Source organism: Myodes glareolus, chromosome 23 (assembly GCF_982192425.1).
Source record: "Myodes glareolus chromosome 23, mMyoGla1.1, whole genome shotgun sequence".
Taxonomy (NCBI): Eukaryota; Metazoa; Chordata; class Mammalia; order Rodentia; family Cricetidae; genus Myodes; species Myodes glareolus.
In genome coordinates this window covers 18746085-18766832 of record NC_142048.1, presented here as the reverse complement: position 1 = coordinate 18766832, position 20748 = coordinate 18746085, and positions in this window count along the sequence as shown.

The window sequence follows — 20748 nt, the reverse complement described above, 5'->3', positions numbered from 1 at the left end:
ATCAGAAAAGCAGCAGGAAGTGGACTGTCACACTGAACAAATCTTGAGCAAAATATACCTCCAAGCCCACCCCACAAAAGGTCACACCTACTTCAACAAGCCCACACCTCCTAAGATTGCCATTCCCTATGAGATTATGGGGGCCAATTACATTCAAACTACCACAGCATCTCAGCAACTCATTAAAGAACACGGAAAGATTAACAGGACTGATGAAAACACTGAAGGGCATCACCTATGTTAGGTAGATTTTTATTTGGTCTTCGGGAAGTAGACATTAAAGATTTCCAGGTATAGCTGAACTATATAATTAGACAACTTTGTTCTTAGTAAGTCATCCTCCCCCATGCAGAGTCTACTGCCAAATCTCTCTATGAAGCTCAAGCCCCTGTTTCTTGGCATAGCTCAAAATGCTGTTGATACTTCAACCACCTGGCACTTGTTGAAATTCCCATGCTTTGTTTATGGCTCTGATGCTTATGTGAAATAATGAATGTAAAATCCCCTTTAGCTGAATAATCTCTCTATTTTCAGCTCATTACAGGAAACATTTGCCAATACTGTAGTAAATGTTCAGAACAACCATTGTTATAGAATAGAGGACATAGAACATGTACAATGTGTTTCCACCGTCAGATGTTCTGCCAAAGCCTTCCAAATCATCTCTGCTCCAACATAAGCAAGAAAGAGCATACCATGGTATTATATTCTTTAGATATTTAATTTTCTATTTCAAGTGGAAGTAGTATGGGTAAGCATAAATATTCAAAGTATTGCATTTATAAATATGCAATAAATGAACAAATAAGTAAATGTAACATCCCTTGGTCAATTTCTTTTACGTTCCCATTAAAGTGCCTTCTAAGTTGAGATTTTAATAAATGAAAGTGTTGTCTCACTTATAATTTTCTGTGGTTCACAGTTAGCATTTCTAGAATTGGAGCAACAACAGAAAGAAAGAATGCCAAAGTAAAGGGTTTTGATTGATTCCATCCCTTGTATGATACATTTAGACTGATAAGAAAAAATCCTGCCTTTGTTTCCAAAATCTAACGAAAAAACATTTGACAGTTTTCTGCATTTGCTAAAGCTACAGCAACTATGGTCCATAAAATGGATGATACATCACACCTAAATTTGTTGCTTCATGTTTACTTTATATATACAATATATATACATGTTTACTTTATATATACAATATATATAAGTATACATGTATACTTTATATATACAATAATTTGGTTTTCTGGCGTTTTTCTGAAAAGTGGCATTATATTTCCATTACTAATTTTCATTCAGCCAATCTGAGTCTGAGGGAGCGGTATCCTATCCTTGTCTAGATGAAAGATAACTACTTACAAGTAATGATTAATGATGCTTCCTATAAGACAAATGGGTACAAAATGCAGTAGGATCAGTGATGCTCTTCTTGCTTGAGGTGATTTTTGCTTCTAGTTGTTCTGTTTTCTATAAGATTCATTAGTTCAATAAGATAGCCCAACAATTTAATTTCTAATGTTTGAATGTTTTATAATTTTTCTACAATGAGATTTATTATTTCAGTAAGACATTATTGAAGGGGGGATACCTAAAAGAGCATAGTATAAATCATCTAAGATCTATGCCATAAGCCATCTACTTGCTACTCCAGACAGGCATAGTATATACACATTATTTTGTAGAATACCTTATTTTTCCTCCCTCATTTGTTTGACAAACATCTACCAAATCATTACTGTCAATTACTTTTCTGTGCTAGGGATATAAAGTAGACGAAGTAGAATATAGCCTTGCTCTCAAGGAGTTTATAGACTGGAAGAAAAGAAAAAAGTCAAGATACAAAAACCATCACAATTTATTAAAAAGAAAATAAATTGCTGTCAGAAAGGCAGAGAAAGTCTCTATGTGTCTACATTTTCTGGTGATTTTCTCACATAGGAAGAAAGCAGTTAAAGCCTGAGATAATGTAGACAAATAAGATTTTTGAGTAGAAGTTTTGTTGTAGAAACTGATTACAACCTGCAGGGAAAGATGGGTACAGTAGTGTAAGCCTTTATGCTCAGTGCACTAAGGCAGAAGGAGAACCCATTCTTGGTCAGACTATTTCAAAAGAATAAAACAATATTTCAAGAAGAAGAAGCAAAAGAAAGTAAAAAGAAGACGAAGAATAAATCTGGTCATTGAATGAATCCCAAATAATAGAATTACAATTGTAATTGCCAGTACAATGCTGGTGGCAGAGATAAGTCTGTATATGATTTCTATGTATAAAGTACATAACAAAATCCTATAGGAGAAGTGAAGAGACCATATAGTTTTAGGAAGAGAGGACAGTGAGTTGTCAGTTAGGTTGCGTTCTAAGTAAGTTCCAAGGAGCTAGAAAATGTCAATTAGAAGGTCATTTTCATTGAGGTTAACAAAATAGAGAAGGGAATAATTACAAATTACTGGTTTAGTAAGTAATCACATTCATAGAATGACAACATCTAATTCTTTTTAAGTGCATTATAAAGTAGCAAGTCTCAATCGTTTTGACATTAAGACAATTGGATTCTCCTAAAAATTATGGAGCACACAAAAGTCCTTGTTACTCTGAATTATTCCACATTATTAATCACAGAGCTGATCTTACTACTCAAATGCTGTAAATCAACTCAGATTCCACTGTCCTGTTCACTGGGAACCAGACACAGAGTAATGACTCTTTAGCTGTATAGGCCAGCACAAAGTCATGCTGGTTTCTGTTTTTCATAAAATAGCAATATACTAACATCTTGACATTTCCAAGCTAATTTGTTTTAAAATCTGAAAATAAGTAATAGAACCTATTCAAGATGACTAAAATGCTCTGATCAGATTTTAAAAAAATTCCTCCATGAGAACTTATGCATGGGAGATTTTAAAGAACCTCATCTGTTTGCTAGTTCAGTATGCAATGCAAGCTTCAAGGTCAACCCTTTCCCCAGATTACTTTTTGTGCAATTAAAGTGAATAAAACTTAGCTGTAGTTAAGTTTGCAGAGTGATCGAGTCTCGGTATAATCGTGACACTAATGTTGGCATTTTATAATCAGCCTGTGTTTGGGTCCCTTGGTCAGCATTCATCCTAACTGCAAGCTAGGATTCCTTTGACCCTTTCGTTGGCATAAATCTCCATAGTTACATTAGGCAAATGTAATGAAAGCGTAGTGTTGAACAATAAAACATTTCCTAGATAGAAAACAAATGCCTATTGTTCTAATAATATCCCCTGAGATAACACAGAAAAAAACCCAGTTCCCTTTTCTCATGTTTTTTTGAATATTTAGAAGCATTTCCCAAAGCCTTGTTTTTCAGTCCAAATATTGACAGAATCTCCATCACAAGGTTTCACATCTCTTTGCTATCTTTGCCATTTCTTCCTCTAGATTTGTTTTGCTATAAATAATGTGTCAGATCTGAACACAAAATTCTACTATGTGCCTGGTGGAATAATGAGCAGTATAACAGATTTTATCACTACAGCTGAAGAGAAGGTTTGTCTTTTCTAGATACTTCATCTTGTTCCATTTTCTCTGTTGAAATATTTGGAGAGTTTATTTTTTTTAACTTAATTTTGGAATTTTGTTGTTATTCCTTAAAATCTACCCCCTTGCTACAATGTAACAATGCAAGAATACTTCTGGCTCTCAGAATTCTCTTCTGGAGCTTTATCTGCCTTCACAGTCTTTTGAGATGCTTCTCTCCTTGGATTTGACTTGAATTCACTTGGTGTTTCAATCGTAGAATATCTGAGACTCTAAAACTTATCAAAAATAGATTTATTGGTCTCACAGTTCTTGAGGATGGGAAGTCCAAAGGAATGCTGTTGGTATCTGAAAACAAACTTGATGAGTCATGATATAGTACAAACATAGAAAAAGCGTACTCAAGACAAAATAAGGTGTCCTGCTGAATGCTGTGGTAAGGACTCAGTACTTGAATTAAGACATTCAGCAACTGAAAAAGAGAGAACACTTCTGGTCAAACCACCAGCAGCAGGCTTCACTACCTGCTACTACTATTGTGGCTGTTCAACAGCAATTTGAATATCAGAAGGGTGCTTTTCTTTTTATTTTTTTTAAATGACAAGTTTCAAAATTAATAATAACCAAATGTGTGTGATTCCACCAACATGATGAAGAAAATATACATAAATGTTGTAAGTGATGGGAACATTTTAAAAAGACACAGAAAAATTTGCCAACCAACTTATTTCTTCTTGATGTGATAATAGTTCTGAAGGATAAATGGTACTTAACTGCCAGAAGTATACCAATCTGGTGATTAAAGGATAAGTCAATCTTCTTTGAGCAAAATATGCTTATTTGGAGTTTCCAGCTCCTCTGTGTAAACCACTCAAGATGTAAAATAATGCATTGTTCTCAGTTAAAAAAAAAAAAAAAAAAGGAAAAAATGTTTCTCTGAAATGATGTTTATTCAATCTTTGTCACTCATACAACTCAAAATCCGGATGCATCGCTTTCCTGCCAGAAGTTAATTCTTGCTTCCATTCATTTTCATTTCCTGTTGCCTCTAGAGCCTCACGGAGAGAAAGTGCTATCTCCGCAATCTCTAAGATGTGTGGCTTCCCCAGCCCAGCTGTTTACTTAATTAAAAAGATGGAAGAGAAGTCTATTTGCTTGGAAGTACACGCATGTTCTGCAGCAGGATTTCCTCCTTTATTCTTCTTTAACTTTCTTCTTTATGGAAAGTTTTTTTTTCATTTATTTTATCTTTTTAAAAAGAAAACAAACTATCTTTTTTTTTTCATTTTACATACTAATCCCAGTTCCCACTCCCTCCCCTCCTCTCATTTCTTCCACCTACTTCCCCACACCAACTTCCATCCACTCTTCAGAGAGGGTAAGGCACATTGCTTTGGGGGGAAGTCTAAGGCCCTCCCTACTATATCTAGGCTGAGCAAGGTATCCATCCAAAGATAATGGATTCCCAAACAACCAGTACAAGCAGTATGGATTAATCCTGGTACTACTGCCAGTGGTTCCACAGTCTGTCCTAGCCATACAACTGTCACTCACATTTAGAGCATCTAGTTTGATCTTATCCTGGTTCTTTCCCTATCTGGTTGGAGTTGGTGAGCTCCCATTAGCTCAGAAAAACTGTTTCAGTGGGTGTCCCCATCATAGTCTTGACCTCCTTGTTCATATTCTCACTCCCCACCACTCTTCAACTGGACTTTGAGAGCTCAGTCCAGTGTTCTGCTGCAGATCTCTGCCTCTGTTTGGATCAATTGCTGGAAGAAGGTTCATGCTCATTTTTCTGGGTTTGGGTTAACTCACTTAGGATGTTTTTTTCTAGTTTCAACCATTCGCATGCATATTCCAAGATGTCGTTGTTGTTTTTTATCACTGAGTAGTGATGTAGTATTCCCCTCTGTATGCTGTGAATACCATTGGTTAATAAAGAAACTGCTTTGGCCTGTTGATAGGGCAGAACTTAGGTAGGCAGGAAAAACTAAACGGCATGCTGGGAAAAAAGAGGCAGAGCCAGGGACAAGTCATGTAGCCCTGTCCAGGAGACAGATGCTGGAACTTTACCCGGTAAGTCACTGCCATGTGGCAATACACAGATTAATGGAGATGGATTAAATTAATATGTTAATATGTGAGAGTTAGTCAATAGGAAGCTAGAGCTAATGGGTCAAACAGTGATTTAAATAATATAGTTTCTGTGTGATCATTTTGGGTCTGAGCAGCTGGGGACCAACAAGCAGCCTCCTTCAGCAGAGTAGTACTCCATTGTGTAATTGGACCACATTTTTTTTTTATCTATTCTTTGGGTGAGGAACATCCAAGCTGTTTCCAGATTCTGGCTATTACAAATAATGCTGCAATGAACATAGTTGAACAAACGTCCTTGTAGAATAATTGAGCATCCTTTGGCTACATGTCAAAGAGTTGTTGCTTGGTCCTGAGGTAGGTTGATTCCCAATTTTCTGAGAAACCACCATTCTGATTTTCAGAGTTGTAGAAGTTTGCATCTTCACCAGGAATGGAGAAATGTTCCCCTTACATCCTCCCTAACATAAGCTGTCATTGGTGTTTTTGATCTTAGCTATTCTGACTGATGTAAGATGGTATCTCAGAGTTGTTTTGGTTTGCATTTTGCTAATGACTAAGAATATTGAACGTTTCCTTACGTGTTTTTATGTCATATGAGATTCTTCTGTTGAGAATTCTCTGTCACATTCTGTACCCCATTTTTTAAATTGGATTAAGTGGAATTTTGATCTCGAATTTCTTGAGTTCTTTATATATTTTGGAGATTAGTCCTCTGTCTGATATGGGAGCTTTAGTCCACCTTTAATCACAGCTGATGACAGTTTGAACCATGGTTCTGTAATTGAGAACACTGGCAATGAGGATGACAAGCTATAATAAGCATTCCTAACTTTTCTCTCACATTAATTATAAAGAAAGAAATTTCACAAGTCTGCATAATCAAATCCAATCCATCATAAACTGAATGGCACAAATAGAATAGATGTTGCAGTCATAATAGCTGACTATGGGTATAGATTTCCAGGGGAGACATAATAAAATATTGGCTCAGCATGCTCAGTTGTGAAGCTGCTTTATTTCCTATTTCAATTTACATTCTTTCTCATAAAGAATTTTCTCAACTCACAGCTCAAGCAGAGAAATTGTTTAAAACACACAGTAAGATTATTCATAATATCAGAAAATTTCTTTTCATTCCTTTTTGACAGTATCTTGTACATTGGAAAACAGCATAGAACTCAAACAACTGCCTAATCCATAAAACAATTTACATTGTTGTAAATACAGTTATTTCTAAGATATAAATGGCACAGGAATATAGGACTACAAATAAAGATAAGCAGTGAAGATTAAAATATTAAGAGTAGCACTTACAATAAATATTATTATTAAATGTGAAAATATTTAATACACTATATATATTATTACATGCACATATAGTGTTTCATGTAATTTTAGCATACATTTCTAACATATGGTACATGTAGTTCATAATATAATAAATTCTAGAATGTATAACCCATATTCTAATTATATAAAACAATTTTTTAAGTTTAAATATATTTTTATCACATTCCTTCCTACAAGTCCTTTCAGATCTCCCCTTCCCTACCTGTGGTAGCCCACATGTGACTCAGTTTCCATCTGGAGTCAATTCTAACTTTTAAGTCATTTGATTTCAAGCTTTCTTGCTCTGCTTGCTCCAGTATCATTGAGGGCTGTGAGAAAAGTCAGATGGAACCCATGGGAAGGAGCATTTTGCCCATGAGAAAAGAACCCACTCTCTAGTAGAACGAATACTGCTGATGCCAAACCTCGGGAACATGGAGACAGAAACCGGAACTGCTTCCTCAAGTACAGGGATGGTCTTGTGGTTAGATACTGACTGTGTCTGTGCTTTGTCTTTGTTTGTTTGTTTGTTTGTTTGTTTGTTTGTTTGTGGGTCTGCTTTTGTATGTAACCAGGCTCTGAAATAAACTAGGAGCTGGTTAGTATTCACCTTCAGTCCTTCTGGATCTATCCTGTGTTTTTTTTTTTTGTCTCAGTTTCTTACAATCTGTCATTTCCTCCACCTCATGCCCCCTTCCGGGTATGCCATCGGACTTTGTTTGAGCAGGCACTGACACCTACCCACCTAACATTAAGTTCTTTCTCAATAGCAAACAAAAACCAAACACAACAACAAAATCCCCCAGAACAAAAAAAACAAAACATCCTCCCCTCAAAAATCCCCACCAAACTATAATCAAATAAAAGCACACATAAAAACTGTGAAGTTTATTTTTTTATTGCTCAGCTACTCCTGAACATGAGGCCTCTCCTGGAGTGGTTGACAGACTCAGAGTCGCTCCATTGGAGAAAACTTTATAATATGTAGTATTTAACAGGGAAAATAAGTATTTGGTGCAAGATCTATCTCAGGAGTGATGGTACAGACTTTATCATCTGCTTACAGCATGCAGCACTTTCTTAGGATGCACATCCTACAGCCCACCCTCTACATGAGGAGAGAGAAGAGTGTTCTGCTAACAGCAATGACAAAATAAATGGCACAGGTGAGCACTGTTTATTCACATTTTCTATAACCCAATTATACCAAAAAGAAAAAGACAGTTCAGGAATGTATTACCCTGACTTTTCAATTTGGCACTAGGCTTGATTAAACCTTGAAAATTATTCTTAGCATAGAATACTGAAATTATTTGTTATTTCAGAGCATGGGTTTTTTTCCTGAGTAACAAGTTTCAATTTGGGTTTAGATTTTAACTTTTTAATACTTAATCCACAAGGCAAATACTAAGTGTGGAATTATTGTAAATGCTATAATGAAAAACTATGTAAAGGATCATTTTAACCAGATTTTTTTGGTTCCTTTTAGAACATTAAAATATAATTTTAATAGAAATAATTTAATAGTGTTTAATAATTGGTATCAATAATTCTTGCTATAATTCTATACAGGAAGGAAATTGTTTAAGATCCTCAATTAACAAGAAGTTGCAAAGTAAGTATTAATTATCAATGTTTTCCACTTTACTAAAAAAAATCTCTACATGCACTACTGATAAGATTCCATTTATAATAAGCATATAAGTTGAGTGTTAGATCATTACACAAAATCCCTAGAGTTACTTATAATGAGAATTTATATTACAGTTGCTAGCATATACATAACTCTAAGGCACTGTGATAGAGAAAGAGGAAAAGTGAGCCCTAAATCAGAGGATGCAATTTAGTCCTTAGAGAACGATGTCTGGAGGCTTGTGCTGTGGCTCAGCTCTTTGATTGCCTTCCTACCATAAACCAAGCTGAGATTAGTCTCCAAAGCACACAATCTAGGTGTGGGGTCACATCAGCCCTAGGGAAGTGGAAGCGAGAACATCACAAGTTCCGAGTCATACTTGGATACGTTAGGAGTTTGGACTCAGCTTCAGCTCTGGGAGAAACTGATTCAAAGACAAGAAACAGAAATGGCACCTGGCTTTAAAATTATTCAATAAGCTTTCCTCCAATGTTTTAAATAATACTGTGTCCCTGAATTAACTACCACCCACTACTTCTCTGACAACTGCCTAGTTCTTTCTTGCCCCTCCCCCGCTTCAACTTTTTCTTTGTTTTAACTTCTTTATTGAATCTTTAGGGGTTTCACATCATGCACCTCAATTCTGTTCACCTCTGGGTTCCCTCATATCTCCCCGTCATCCCTGCTGCGTCCCTTCATGAAGGAAAACAAAATAAGGTAAACAAACAGACAAAAGCAAGAACAACAACAACAGCAAAATTCTCCTCTGGGGTATCTGTGGTCGCCCAGAGTCTTGGAGATCTTACGGGTATCGTTCCATAGGACCAGTGTTTTCAGGAGCTCCAGTAGGTCCAGCAGATCGGGTAGATGCTAGGTTGGGTCAACCCAAGGCCCAGTTGTGGTCCAGCAAATCGGGTAGATGCTAGGGTGGACCTGGGTGTTAGCCAGGCAGATCAGAACGAGCCACTTGGGCCACCCATCTTGAGTACAATGGTGGAGTCAGCTCCGTACATGCAAGTCCTCAGCGTAGGCTCATCCTCACCTGTGGTATAGGGTAGGGGCCCTCTCTACCAAGTGCAGGGGAGCTCTCTTGCTGTAGTGGCCAGAACGAGGCAAGGCCGACTTTCCCAGGGCAGTGAAGGGTGAGACCGGTTTCGGCATAGCCTTCTGATTTCATCTCACATGGTTCCACATGTAACACTGGCCACAGACATCAATAAAGACCCCCAGCTGCGGCTGGACCACGGACCCAGACATGGTTCTAGGCAGCGTCCTGGCCCAGGACATCCTGGTTCTGGGTGGAAAAAATGTTCACTCAGGTGGGAATGATTCTGGCAGCCATGTGGCCACAAGACACCACCAAGACCTTGATTGGTGGAAAATCTGCTTAAATTGGTTTTAGTGTGGAATGTTTTTCTTTATCTGTGCATTGTGAGAAGAGGTTTTCTGGGTGTCGTAGTCTGCAATGGAATTTGTGGAACAGGCCTCAAATCCAAACAAGACAGCAGAGGTGACAGAATGCTATGCAGGAGATGGGCACCTCTCAACACTCCCTTTCCAAGGCTCAGAGAGCATCAGGAAACAGGAATTGGAAAGACTATGAATCTGGAAGATGGGAATGGGTGCTGCAAAACTCTCTTCTAAGCACGGCGTATCTGCTGAAGAGTCCTCCTCAGCTTTAAGATATGAAGGCTAATTATCTCTGGCTTGGTTAGCAATATCTGCAGGAGAACCAACCAGTTAAAAATTCTTTTTTTATTGATTTATTTACTTATTTTATGTGCCAATCCCAGTTCCTCCTTCCTCCTCTCCTCCTCCTCTCCCCTTCCCCCCATACAGCTTCCCATCCACTTATTACAGAGGTTGAGGCCTCCCCAGGGAAGTCAACTATGACTTTCCCATCCCCTCATTGAGGCAGGACCAAGGTCCCCAGCCCACATGCCTCGGCTGAGCAAGGAATCTCTACATAGAGAATGGGTTCTACAAAGTCAGTTCACGCATTTGAGTTAGATCCTGGTCCCACTGCCGGAGGCCCCACTGTCCAAGACACACTCTTGTCACCTATATTGGGGACCTAATTTGGTCCTATGCAAGTTCTGCAGTTGTCAATCAGGAGCAAGTAATCTTCCTCAAGTTTGGGTCAGCTAATTCTGTGGGTTTCCCATCATGGTCTTTACCCCTTTGTTCATATAATCACTTGTGCCTCTCTTCACCTGGAACTTGGCCTAGTGGTTAGTCATGGATCCCTGTTTCTGGGATAGTATTCTACTTTTCTGGGGTTGTAGACTGTAGGCTCACTATCCTTTGCTTTACGTCTGTTATCCACTTATGAGTGAGTATGTACTATGTTTGTCTTTCTGAGTGTGGGTTATCTCACTCAGAATGGTTTTTTTTCTAGTTGCCTCCACTTGCTTGCAAATTAAACCATGACATCTTTTAATTTGCAGTTAAAAATTCACATGGGTATTGGGTAAGGATGAGACCCCACCCCTAGCTGAGAGGCTATTTGTAGTTGATGCTGCTGGAAGAAGGAGAGTCATTTTTCTTTAAAAGTATGGCCACTGGTGGCTACCTACGCTCCTGTGAAGGATGCCAGGTCTGTATAGATAGTGGCATTAATTAGAGATGGTGAGTTAAAAATTTTAAAATAAATGAATAAATAAATGCAAAAGAAGACATAAAGTCAGAAGAGATGTATTGGAGGGTCTTGTGGCCAATTGGAGGTAGAGAGTAAGGAGTATATATGGTCGAAGACACATTGTATACATTTATAAAATGTTCACAAACTAAAGAACAGTATGATTTAGCAATATGTTCTCATCTAATGCTAGAGTAGTAGCATCAAGGCCATTTAAGTGATATTTTTAGTTTTATAGATGACTGCCACTCCATTTTATGTTATGGCAGAAATTAATGTGATTTGATCCCATGTTTTCATTGAATAATTATATGTAACACTGGAATTTTTATAAATCCAAAATGTTATAGTGGTAGTCTATATGAGTACTGGCTGGAGTTACTACACAATCAAGGCTAGAATTATATTAGGAAATGTCCATATTGTGAAGGGAATTCTTACTAATAATTACAATTATTTTAGATTTATTTATTTCGTTATTTTATATGTCTGAGTGTTTTGCCTACATGTATGTATGTATACTACGTGATGGGAGCAAGAGACTGCTCTGAACCACCATGTGAGTGCTAGGAACCTAACCCATGTCCTCTGCAAGAGGACACAAGTGACCTCAGCTGCTGCGTCAACTCTCCAACTCAATGCACAAATTCTTATGTCAAACATTTTCATGTTAATTAGTGACATAAACCCTTCACACAAAAAAAAATGCTAACCCAACATAATTACTTCCAAAAGGGAATTTTGTGTCATTGCTCTTTAAAACATAGTATCTGAAAATGTAGAGACCCTTGCTCACAGAGAGAGATGACAACATTCAGTGCAATTGTGAAGGGAACATCATGTTTCCTCTGCAATAATACAGCTTGTCGAGTCTCAGAGCTTCATGCACTTGACATGTGACCTTTGGGGCTGTTTTGGATGGTGCACACATTTCTTGTTCTGAATCGCATTGGCTCTGTTTAGAAATGGAATACATTAATTACTTCCATTCTTTTTCTTTAGAATCCTGTACACTGTTCCCAGAAGAGTCATGGTTTGAAGTGACTCAAAATCTTAGTGCTCTGAAAGGTAAAGGAAGTTGGCTTATGCCAAACCTGATAAAAGCTTAGTTGAAAGGAAATAGACACTGAATGAATGTCGGACAGACTTAGTTTTCTTTGTGTTCACCTCAAGCATACCTTGAAAGCCTATTACCTGTGTTGTCTTACGTAACACATATCATCACAGAATCATGCCTCCGGAAGCTTCTGTGCCCCTGTTGGCAGAATTACAGGTTTTAAACTTCAAGGGAAAGAAAGTATGACTGTATTAAAGAACTAACAGAAGGGGTTTTATGTGCTTCTCCCGCAATCATTCTCATTTTCTCACCTGTACTGGCAGGCCAGCAATCCTTCCTATTAGCTTGCCTGCCTTTGCTTCTGTCAATCGAGTTAGAGATTCTTCTCTTCTAGTCTCACATTTGCATCCCATTGCCCTTAACCCTCTTACTGCCAATAGTTCTTGGGACAAGTTATGGCTCTTTTCTCTTTCTTCTTGTTAGCATGTAATCACTGTTCCTAACCATGCACCCTCTGTTCTCTTTCAGCACATGAAGATTTCCTTTAGTTCTGGTTCAGAGTCCTCCACAGCTTTCAGATATAATGACTAATTATCACTGGTTTAGTTGATTTTATTCAGAGTGATGGCTGTCTCAAAAAACTTTTTCTCAATAACTCTTTATATTTAGTGTGTGTGTGTGTGTGTGTGTGTGTGTGTGTGTGTGTACAGAAGTGAACGTGCCATGTGTCACACAGGGTCAGAAGATAACTTGTTAGAGTCAGTTCACTTCTTCTCAGGTGAGTCGTGGGGATTTAGGTTGTCAGAGATGCTAGCAAAAAACACCAATACCCAATCAGCTATCTTGCCATTCCTGTCTTCATAATAATTCTTATGAAAGTTTTGAACTAATTTTCCTATTGTTCTAATTTTTATTGGGTTATTTTCTTTTCTCTTTCTACTTGCTTTTTTATTTTTTACATGTATATTTACTTTATAAGATGTTGTAAAAGAAAGTAGATATCTAGGAGATCTACGGCTTTGGATAAAACCAGCAAAGATGACTGGATTTAATTAGAAGGATTGAAACACATACCTCTAAAGCTTGAGAATTAAAATCCATATATAAGAGAAAACATGCAATATTTGGTTTTGGGGGGGCGTTGGGGGTTACTTCATTGAGGATGATTGCTCTAGCTCTGCCCACTCACCTGCAAATTTCCTTTTCTTAACAGATGAATGACATTTCACTGTGTAGATGTGCCCCATTTAATTATTCACCCATTACTTTATAAACATCTAGGCTAGTTTCAGCATCTGGTGTAGCGAGTAAAGCAGCAACGAACATGCATAGCCAAGTATCTCTGTAGTAAGATATAGAGTCCTTTTGGTGTATGCCCAGGAACACATATGTGGTAGAATCTTGAAGCATATCATTTTCCATTTTTGTGGAAATTTCATTCACACACCCTCCGCCTACTGCCAATGGTCTGCACCATTGTTATGTATTGTTACAATTTATGTACCTGCAGTCCTGAAGTGTAGTGTGAAGACCACTGTTGGGTTACATGCATGTTCAGATATGTGGAGATGCACCTTGAGTGTTTCTTCTGTTTTCTCCTCTCCCTACAGCTTCTGTAGTTTGGCTTCTGGGAAACGTCAGAACTGGAGCCACGCCTTCTGTCATAGCTTTTGCAGATCAACTGCTTTTGGTGTTCCTCCAAGACATGTCAAGTTCTGATGAATGGCACTACCGTTGAGTAGGAAAACAACTTAAGGAACTGTTAAAAACAATGTTTTTATTTCAGTTTGAAAAGGTGGCCTTTCTATATTTGAACATTCCCTGCTTCCTATGAGTGGGATCAGAAGCTTATAAAAGCCATGGCAGATCACTTAGATCAGAAACTTTTAAAGGTTTAAATGGAAACATCTAGAGGTGTAACCCTGAGATATTTCTTATAGAAAAAGAACTATAGGCAAATTAATGGTTGTTGCGTGCAATAGATCGGTCTTTTCCAGAGACAAACCCTCTGATAGGTTATCCAATCCCAAGTGATCAGCCTTAAATACACATACACATGAGCAACACTAAGTGTTACTCATATATATATATATATATATATATATATACATATATATGTGTGTATATATATATGATCATATATCATGATCTATATCCATCAATAGCTTCAACGGCTTGAGTCATCACTACTACCCTTTCACAAACAGACACACTCTCTGGTAGTTATGAACTTCTGGGAAACCCTACAATAGTAATTTCTTTTATAACATCTGAGGAGACAAAATCCTAGATGAACGACTATATTGGCTTTTAACCTAATTAAAAATTAAAATTAAAAATTCAAACTGAAATGAATGAATATGTCTAATACTAGTAAAACATAATTAAAACCAGAAATCTTCTTTTAGGACGGAATATTTCTTCCTAGGTAACAGAGACAAAAAGTGGCTTTTGTTTTTTTTTTTTTTTTCAATTTTATTTTTTTTATTTTTTATTTTTTTTTTGAAAGTAATTTTATTAAATTATAAAGAGTTTCCATTTACGCCCCTCCTCCCAACGCCCTCCCACTCCCCCCCTCCCTCTTCTCCTCCCTCTTTGTCCCCAAGGGCAGTCAGGGTCTCCTGCCCTGTGGGAAGTCCAAGTTCCTCCCCCCTCCCTCCAGGTCCAGGAAGGTGAGTATCCAAACAGACTGGATCCCAAAAATCCAGTATATGCAGAGGAAACCAGTCCCAGTGTCATTGTCAATGGCTTCTCAGTAAGACTGCAGGCCAGCCACATTCAGAAAATCCGGCCACATTCAGAGAATCTGGTTGGATCACATGCTCGTTCAGTCACGGTCCATCTGGCCTTGGTAAACTCTCATTAGATCCGACCCCTTGTATCAGTGGGTGATAGTATCCCTCGCAGTCCTTCGTCATTTTCTTCCTTCCATTTGGATCTTGGGGGGCTCAGTTCCGTGCTCCAACGCGGGCCTCCATCTGTATCCTCATCCAACGCCAGATGAGGGATCTATGGTGATAAGCAAAATATTCATCAGTATGGTCACGGGCCAAGGCCGGTTCAGGCACCCCCTCCTCTGTCCAGAGAACAATCTGGGGATCTCTCCTTGGACCTGGGATCCCATATATAATCAAGTTTCCTGTAAACTCTAATATGACTCCCTTAGTTGAAATATATTCTTCCCTGATCCCACATTCATCCTTCCTCCCTTCCCCCCATCCCGGTCAACAGAGCTTTCTCCATTCCTCCCCTACTCCCTTCTCTCTAACCCTCTCCCCTTCCAACAATCCTCCCACCCCCCCCCCCCCATGCACCCAAGGTTACCTGGGACTCTTGACTATTTCCTACCTCCTGGCGGATAGCTAAAAAATCTTCATCAGGTTCGTCTTCTTATTTAGCTTCTCTAGGATCACGAATAATAGACTCAAAGACCTTTAACTATGGTTAGAATCCACTTATGAGTGAATACATACCATATTCCTCTTTTTGGGTCTGGCTTACCTCACTCAGTAAAGCGTTTTCTATGTCCATCCATTTGCATGCAAAATTCAAGATGTCATTATTTTTTACCGCTGAGTAAAACTCTAATGTGTATATGTTCCACACCTTCTTTAACCATTCTTCTATTGAGGGGCACCTAGGCTGTTTCCAGGTTCTGGCTATTACAAATAGTGCTGCTATGAACATAGTTGAACAAATGCTTTTGTAGTATGTTTGGGCATCTCTAGGGTATATTCCCAAGAGAGGAATTGCTGGGTCCTGAGGGAGGTTGACTCCCAGTTTCCTGAGAAACCGCCACACTGATTTCCAAAGTGGCTGCACAAGTTTGCATTCCCACCAACAATGGATGAGTGTTCCCCTCATTCCACATCCTCTCCAGCATAGGCTATCATTGGTGTTTTTAACTTTAGCTATTCTGACAGGTGTAAGATGGTATCTCAAAGTGGTTTTGATTTGCATTTCCCTGATCGCTAAGGAGGTTGAGCATGACCTTAAGTGTCTTCTGGCCATTCGAAGTTCATCTGTTGTGAATTCTCTGTTCAGATCAGTACCCCATTTTTTAATTGGGTTAATTAGAGTTTTAGTGTCTAGTTTCTTGAGTTCTTTGTATATTCTGGAGATCAGACCTTTGTCTGATGAGGGGTTGGTGAAGATCTTCTCCCAGTCAGAAGGCAGCCTTTTTGTCTTACTGACAGTGTCCTTTGCTTTACAGAAGCTTCTCAGTTTCAGCAGGTCCCATTTATTCATTGTTTCTCTTATTGTCTGTGCTACTGGGGTCCTACTTAGGAAGTGGACTCCTGTGCCTATATCTTGTAGACTACTTCCCACTTTCTCTTCTATCAGGTTCAAAGTGGACAGATTGATGTTGATGTCTTTAATCCATTTGGACTTGAGTTTTGTGCATGGTGATAGATATGGATCTATTTTCATTCTTCTACAGGTTGACATCCAGTTATGCCAGCACCATTTGTTAAAGACGCTTTCCTTCTTCCATTGTATACCTTTAGCTCCCTTGTCAAAAATTAGGTGTTCATAGGTTTGAGGGTTAGTATCTGGGTCTTCTATTCGATTCCATAGGTCGACTTCTCTGTTCTTATGCCAATACCAAGCTGTTTTCAATACTGTAGCTCTGTAATAGAGTTTGAAGTCAGGGATAGTAATGCCTCCAGAAGTTCCTTTATTGTATAAGATTGTTTTGGCTATCCTGGGTTTTCTGTTTTTCCATATAAACTTGATTATTGCTCTCTCAAGGTCTGTGAAGAAGTTTGATGGGATTTTGATGGGGATTGCATTGAATCTATAGATTGCTTTTGGTAGAATTGCCATTTTTACTATGTTGATTCTCCCAATCCAAGAGCAGGGGAGGTCTTTCCATTTTCTGGTATCCTCCTCAATTTCTCTTTTCAAAGGCTTAAAGTTCTTGTCAAATAGGTCTTTCATATCCTTGGTTAGAGTAACCCCAAGATATTTTATGGTGTTTGTGGCTATCGTGAAAGGTGATGTTTCTCTGATTTCCCTCTCCATTTCTTTATCCTTTGTGTATAGGAGTGCCACTGATTTTTTGGAGTTGATCTTGTATCCTGCCACGTTACTAAAGGTGTTTATCAGCTGTAGGAATTCTTTGGTAGAGTTTTTGGGGTCGCTTATGTACACTATCATATCGTCAGCAAATAACGAAAGTTTAACTTCATCCTTTCCAATTCGAATCCCCTTGATCCCCTTATGTTGTCTTATTGCTATTGCTAGAACTTCAAGCACTATATTGAAGAGGTATGGAGAGAGTGGACAGCCTTGCCGTGTTCCTGATTTTAGTGGAAAGGCTTTGAGTTTCTCTCCATTCAATTTGATGTTAGCTGTCGGCTTGCTGTATATTGCTTTTATTATATTTAGGTATGATCCTTGTATCCCCAGTCTCTCCAACACCTTTATCATAAATGGGTGTTGAATTTTGTCAAACGCTTTTTCAGCATCCAATGAAATGATCATATGATTTTTTTCTTTCAGTTTATTTATATGATGGATTACATTGATAGATTTGCGTATGTTGAACCATCCCTGCATCTCTGGGATGATGCCTACTTGATCATAATGGATGATTTTTCTAATGTGTTCTTGGATTCGGTTTGCCAGTATTTTATTGAGAATTTTCGCATCGATGTTCATGAGTGAGATTGGCCTGTAATTCTCTTTCTTGGTTGTGTCTTTGTGTGGTTTTGGTATTAGGGTAACTGTAGCTTCATAAAAGGAGTTTGGCAGTGACTTTTCTTTTTCTATATTGTGGAATACATTAAGGAGTATAGGTATTAGCTCTTCCTGGAAGTTCTGGTAGAATTCTGCATTGAAACCATCTGGTCCTGGGCTTTTTTTGGTAGGAAGATTTTTGATAACAGCTTCTAGTTCTTCACGACTAACAGGTCTATTTAGATTGTTCACCTGGTCTTGGTTCAACTTTGGTATATGGTACTTATCTAAAAAAATGTCCATTTCTTTTACATTTTCCAACTTTGTGGCATATAAACTTTCGTAGTAAGATCTAATGATTCTCTGAATTTCCTCTGTGTCTGTGGTTATGTCCCCCTTTTCATTTCTGATCCTATTAATTTGCAAGTTCTCTCTCTGCCGTTTGATTAGTTTGGATAGGGGTTTGTCAATCTTGTTAATTTTCTCCAAGAACCAGCTTTTTGCTTCATTGATTCTTTGAATTGTTTTCTGTGTTTCTATTTTGTTGATTTCAGCCCTCAGTTTGATTATTTCCAGTCTTCTACTCCTCCTGGGTAAATCAGCTTCTTTTTTTTCTAGAGCTTTCAAGTGTGTTGTTAAGTCTCCAATGTGTGCTTTCTCTGTTTTCTTTAGGTGGGCACTTAGTGCTATGAACTTTCCTCTTAGCACTGCTTTCATTGTGTCCCATAGGTTTGAATACGTTGTGTCTTTGTTTTCATTATATTCAAGGAAGACTTTAATTTCTTTCTTTATTTCTTCCTTGACCCAGGGGTGATTTAGTAGTTGACTGTTCAACTTCCATGAGTTTGTTGGCTTCCTGGGGGTACCATTGTTGTTGAATTCTAATTTTAATCCATGGTGATCTGACAAGACACAGGTGGTCACTAATATTTTTTTGTATCTGTGGAAGTTTGCTTTGTTACCAAGTATGTGGTCAATTTTCGAGAAGGTTCCATGAGCTGCAGAGAAGAAGGTATACTCTTTCCTATTTGGGTGGAGTGTTCTATAGATGTCTGTTAAGTCCATTTGATTCAGTACCTCCAGTAAATCTCTTATTTCTCTGTTTGGTTTCTGTCTGATTGACCTGTCCATTGGTGAGAGAGGAGTGTTGAAGTCTCCTACTATTAGTGTGTGTGGTTTGATGACTGCCTTGAGTTCTAGAAGAGTTTCTTTTACATATGTGGGTGCCTTTATATTAGGGGCATAGATATTCAAGATTGAGACTTCTTCCTGATGAATTGTTCCTGTTATGAGTATGAAATGTCCTTCTCCATCTCTTCTGATTGATTTTAGTTTGAAGTCGATTTTGTTAGATATTAGAATGGCCACACCCGCTTGTTTCTTAGGTCCATTTGCTTGGAAAACCTTTTCCCAACCCTTTACTCTGAGTAGGTGTCTGTCTTTGTGGTTGAGGTGTGTTTCTTGTAGACAGCAGAATGTTGGATCCTGTTTTCGTATCCAATCTCTAAGTCTGTGCCTCTTTATAGGTGAGTTGAGACCATTGATATTAAGTGATATTAATGACCAGTGATCGATGACTCCGGTCATTTTTTTGGGTAGTAGCGTGTATGTGTTTTCCTTCTTTGAGTTGTGCTTGTGAAGGGTCGCTAGATGTCTGAGTTAATGTAGGCAGTGTTGGGAATGTTGGATTCCTTGGGTTGTGATTTTCCTTCTAGTATTCTCTGTAAGGCTGGATTAGTAGCTACGTATTGTTTAAATTTGTTTTTATCCTGGAATATTTTGTTTTCTCCGTTGATAGTGAACAATAGCTTGGCTGGGTAAAGTAGTCTGGGTTTGCATCCATTGTCTCTTAGTTTCTGCAGTACCTCTATCCAGGACCTTCTGGCTTTCATGGTTTCCATCGAGAAGTCTGGTGTAAGTCTGATAGGTTTACCTTTATAAGTTACTTGACCTTTTTCCTTTGCAGCTCTCAATATCCTTTCTTTAGTCTGAATGCTTTGTGTTTTGATTATTATATGACGAGGGGATGTTTTTTTCTGATCCAGTCTATTCGGTGTTCTATATGCTTCTTGAACCTTCATAGGAATATCGTTCTTTAGGATGGGAAAGTTTTCTTCTATAATTTTGTTGAGTATATTTTCTGGATCTTTGAAATGCAATTCTTCTCCTTCTTCTACTCCTATTATTCTTAGATTTGGTTTTTTTATTGTGTCCCACAGTTCCTGAATGTTTTGTGATGAGAATTTGTTGGATTTGCTGTTTTCTTTGGACAGAGTGTTTAATTTCTCTATGGTGTCCTCAGAGTCTGAGATTCTCTCTTCTATCTCTTGTATTCTATTGGTTAAGCTTGTTTCTGAAGTCTCTGTTCGTTTACCCAGATTTTCCATAGCCAGCCGGCCCTCGGTTTGTGATTTCTTCATTGACTCCATTTCAGTTTTCAAATCTTGAACTGTTTCTATTACCTGTTTGATTGTTTTTTCTTGGTTTCCCAGAATTTCATTTACGGATTTACTCATTTCTTCAAACTTTTTGGTATATTTCTCTTCCATTTCTTTACTCATTTCCTCAATTTTTTTGTTATACTTATCTTCCATTTCTTTACGGCAGATTTTCACCTCCTGTTTAAGTTCCTCTATTATTTTCATAAAGAAGCGCTTAGAGTCGATTTCTTCTATTTCTTCTGGAGTAGGGTGTTCAATTCTTCTAGTTTCGAGCTCCCTGGATTCTGGCGATGTCATGTTGCCTTTCAGGTTGTTGGAGGAATTCTTGCATTGGCGCCTGCCCATCTCCCCCACTCTGGATGAAAC